The sequence below is a fragment of the Boleophthalmus pectinirostris genome, unplaced genomic scaffold (genome assembly GCF_026225935.1).
Source record: "Boleophthalmus pectinirostris isolate CB_2022bp ecotype Guang Dong unplaced genomic scaffold, ASM2622593v1 HiC_scaffold_22, whole genome shotgun sequence".
NCBI classification, from domain to species: Eukaryota; Metazoa; Chordata; class Actinopteri; order Gobiiformes; family Gobiidae; genus Boleophthalmus; species Boleophthalmus pectinirostris.
Window position 1 is genome coordinate 13,153,904 of NW_026571190.1, and position 5,386 is coordinate 13,159,289.

Below are 5,386 nucleotides of genomic sequence, written 5' to 3' on the forward strand. Positions count from 1 at the left end.
GCTGGCTGCATGCAAACTATCTGCAGGAACACCCACACACTTTCTGGTTATCTCAACAAAGAAACATAGGGAAAGTGAGGCTATTGTTAAGCTTTCATTTGCATTCAAATAAAATAGCAAATAGCCATGTTTACTCAAAGTAGGTTACTACGTAAGTAATAATTGAAGGACTAATAATAGCTTAATTGAACTAAAATATACCAAAATAAACAATAGCAGCTTTTTTTTTCATTCTGTCCAGGCACTAACATTATTAAGCCACAATGTCAAATTTGAGTTGAACCGTTATAGTGTATGGATTAGCTATTTCAGTCTTCAGCCCACCTTCATTACATTAGCAGATTGCTGGAGTAGGATTATATTAGGGCACATATTAAAGTTTGCTTCCAAATAATTGTTGTTATTCTAAAATGACATTTATATAATACATGGGTACATTGGGTACATATATATATATATATATATATATATATATATATATATATATATATATATATATATATATATATATATATATATATATATATATATAGGGGTGTCAAATTATCGCGTTAATTGCGATTAATTAATTACAGTCATATTTAGCGCGTTATGTTTTTTAATCTGATTTTTAATCTCTAACTTTAGTGTTTCTGTATGCGAGTTGCTTTATTATAAAACCTGTTTTTATGTGTTGTTGGGACAACAACAACACACACACACACACACACACACACACAAAAAACACATTTATACATTTTTTTATTTCGGTAATTCTACTCATTGACGGAAACCCACACAAAACACGCGCAGTAACAGCGATGTAAACGTCATGTTCACGTTGGCGGCGTCAGGACGAGGTCGAAGAGCCAGTAGAACAGAGTCAGCAGTGCACAGGTAAAAACGCATTCGTGTCTTGGAAATTCTTCTCCCGACGTGAAATATAAAAGAAAATAACAAATATAATATCGCCTACAACTTAAATGTCACTGGTGAAAACAACCTGCATAGGCTCATGATGTCTGCACTACTGTCCTATACACAAACACACACAAACACAAACAAACAAACACACACCTTCATCATCGTCATCAACCTGAGAACGCGCGGACCACGTTTCCTTCCGTAGACACTGCGCGGACACCGATGTGCTCCCGTGCGCCGCGTGTGGATCGTGTTTTCTCGCATACGCGGCGTAAACCGCGCTTCCTCCTGTGCGCCTCTAAACCAGAACTAACACCAAGACTAAAACCAGGACTAACCCAGTCCAGGACTAAACCAGGACTAAACCAGAACTAACACCAGGTCTAAACCAGGTCTAAACCAGGACTAAACCAGCACTAAAACCAGAACTAAAACCAGGTCTAAACCAGGACTAAACCAGGATTAAACCAGAACTAAAAGCAGAACTAAAACCAGGCCTAAACCAGGTCTAAACCAGGACTAAACCAGAACTAACACCAGGACTAAAACAGGATTATCCATTCCAGGACTAAACTAGGACTAAACTAGGATTAAAGCAGGTCTAAACCAGGACTAAAACAAGGATTAAAACCAGTGATTTCATATATAAAGCATTTTTCTCTATGAATAATATTTTTAATATGGTTAAGGAAAGACTGGACTTTTTATTGTCTTTAAGTAGACAAAAGTTATTATGTTCAGATTTCCTCGTCTTTGCTACTTTACAGCAAACAGTTTCTTATTCATGGAGACTTGGGCTCAACAGCCAATTTGGACAGATTTGTTAAACAATAAATTACTTTATAAAGTCACTTTTTTTAATCTATATCAGTCTTTTGATCTGCCACAATAATGTAATAATTAATTTAAATGAAAATACCTCAAATTGAAGTATTTTTTCAGCAATTTTTAGGTGAGATTAAAATGAGATTAATTAGATTAATTAATTACAGATCATAATTAATTAATCTCAATTTTTTTAATCGCATGACAGCACTAATATATATATATATATATATATATATATATATATATATATATATATATATATATATATATACACACACTCAATATGTAGTTTTGAGGAATATGTTTGACCCTCATAGCCTCCATCCTGTTTTTAAGCTCCTGTATATGCTATTCTCTAGAGACAGACACCAGATTTTTGTGGCCCTGTACATCCCATACATCCTGTTTATAATGTTCTGGTGGAATTAGGTCCCAGATGTTATCTATTTTAAATGTGGCATGTACTAACTCACTTTTACAATAACATTATTCCTTCGCAGTAATATAACACAAAAAAATTATGAGGAGGTAATATCTTAGGAACATTGGTATAAAAACAGCAACAAGTTGAGTCATTGAATTACCCATAGTGTATGTTAGTAGACTGCTAATTAGTAAAAATCCTAACTCTTCTGCTGCTTATTAAACATGAGACAAAGCATGAATTCACCAAATTTTCGCAATTGAATTGAGTTTAAACAAGATACATTCATTAAATCTCTCTGTGCTGTTAAAGATTTTGATAATTACAGAATATGACCCTGGTTTGTGAAGCTGTTGATCAATACTTTATTATTTCCACAGATTTAAGATGCGATTCTATTCGTCTATTGAAGAATGAGGTTGTCTAAGGTAAAAACTGTAATTATTTTTGAAGGTTTGGTATTTAGGTTTTAATTCTTGTATTAAAAGAAACAGGGATTTTTCAAAAAGAACACATTTTTGCCAATCTTGCTTGAACAATGTAACCTTTCAGAAATTACATATCAGGTAATATACTATTTTTACTCGCATACATGTTAACACACTTTTGAGACTCAAGCAATGTTTCTGAAATCACATAATTTAGTACAAGCATGCAGTTCTCTTACTTGCTATACTAAAACACAACATATATTTTCCTTTTTAATAATACAATTTTAATAATACAAGAACAAATCTCCCTTTTGTTAAAAACACATTTCAGCCTAAAAAAAATAATAAACAATTATCTTCAATAATTTTAACTATTTTTGTCCAGACAGATTTGTTGTTGTATTTGTGCAATGGCATTTAAAATGGTTTGCAGGTCTCCTCTTAACAATTTTCCTCAGATCTTTTATAACAGCCTCTTGCAGAAGCAAAAAATTATTCTTCAAGACTTAAGAAGTCAAATATACACATAAGAATTGCAGTATATAACTAATAACAATATAAGACACAATCAAGTATACCACAATTTTCATTTGCACATATTTTGTTTGTAGTTTTAAGGTTAAGGTTAATTAGTAGTGAGGAAGTAAAACACAGTTGTATGCTGGAAGATGCCCTGGTGTGATAATTATAATGTATGTAGCATCTACCTAATGCCAGTGTGGTATGACAGGTTTGAATTCCGCTGCTGCTCATGCATTTTTTGAAGTGTGTATGAAATTACTTCACACCGAGTGCCAAGAACATACTACTAAAACTATGTTGACTATTTACATGTACNCGATCATATGGCGCTATTGCCTCTGGGATAAGAAGAAGGACTTACAGTATAATGCTATCCCTATATAAGACTTAATCTGTTTTATCGAGTGTAAGAATGAGTTTGGTTACACTGCAGCTCAAATGAACATTGTTAAGTCTTCACAGCGGGAGGTGGCAGTTTTATTGACAGTTGAAATTAAATGGTTTTCACACATTTTAAATGGTTTTTCACATTTTCACTGAGAATCAATGTATACGCAATTGTTTGTCCTTCAAAACACTTCAATCTCTCATTACAATTTGTCACTCAAGATTATGTAAAATAAGTTCCCTTCACTTCACATACGTGTCTTGTCATGCTTATGAAACATTGGCAACTATAGCCTGCATACACCTGCACACTTGGCCGTTCAATCACAAGCCTGTTCACATCTGACTGCCATTATGCCCTTTAGCAAGACAGCAAAGCCACATTGACTCACTTGTGTGCGTATGGCAGGCATGATGGGAATATTTTCCTGAGGCACAAGGCTTTGAGTGTGTGCCCAAGTAGAAAATTGCTGTAAAAATGGTGTAATTTACTTCATGTCACCTGTGATCTCAGTGGCCATCATAACCAACAAATTATGGAGTTGTCAAATGGCTTTCAATAGCTGCTTCATTCGACTTCTCCCTAACATGTAAATATAGTGTGTTATGACTGATGGGGTTAGATTTGTTGTGGTGATCTTATCTTGGGTGTTTTATTGAATGTTGGGTAGACAAACTGTTCATTGAATAGAATGAACACAGAGAACTAGACAGGACCCAACCAATACAAAACAGTGTGCCATGGTCATGATTTTCCTGTTGTACTATCGTTCACTATCTACTTTTTATTTTGTCATTTCTATAGCCCTGTGTGTTTTTGAGTTTTACTTCTATATCTGCCCTTTGTTGATCCACTGTTAGTGTCATGTCTGCTTGGATTTTTTTGTTTGGTTTTACTTCTGGTTGTTGTGTTTATGCCAAATTAAAGAACTTTTCAAGAGCAGTAGTGCATTTTGGTAGCCAGGCTGGCCTAGCGCCTCCGCTCAATTTCATTTCTCTCCAGCGACTAGATCAGGAATCGGAAAACACTAGACGGTTTGCAAGAATCCAGAATTGCGAGTCCAGGTACCAGCCAATCAGCGAAGAGTCATACTTTTTGTGTTGGCAACGATTCCCGAGATAGAAAATTTAAAGCCAGAACAAAGAGAATGTTTGGTGAATTTTATCAAGGGGAAAGACATTATTGCCCTTCTTCCTACGGGAATTGGGAAAAGCATAATATACCAGTTAGCCCCATTAACGGCACATTACGTACATCACGACAAATAGGGATTGGTTGAATAAAAAAAGTACCTGCCTACTATCGAGCAAACAAAATTCTAATGCTAGGGTCAGACGGTTTCCACAAAGTGAAACCGGCTGATTAATCAGACTAGCATTTTGGGTCCTTCTGTTTAAAATGTGACAGTGTGGTTGAGACTGTGCACCAGTACGTAACCAATAACAGTTTAGCAATACATTTTCTAACATGTGCTTGCAATTTGCACTACAGGAATCATTTGCACTTCTTATAATAATGACCCTATTGGAAAAAGTTCCAGACATTGCAAAATGTTCCTAAAGGACAAACCGCACAGAGGAGCAAACTAATCTGGAAATTTCTCAGCACATCTTCCATTCCATCAAGTTACCTTCCTCCACCACAAACAGTTATGGTCTTTAAATGTCTTCACTAATGTTCGCCCAGAGACAGTGTCACTGCAAAGAGCTGTTTTAAGACGTATAACATTTTATGATCTCCACATCAGTCGTCCTACAGCGATGCTCTCCTCCCACTCTTCACATAAAACACTGACTCCTTTAGAGGCAAAGTCAGGGCCACTAATATCGTTCACATGAATAATAACACCCTTTCACTTAATTCTAAAATGTATACGACTGATGTTTTGCC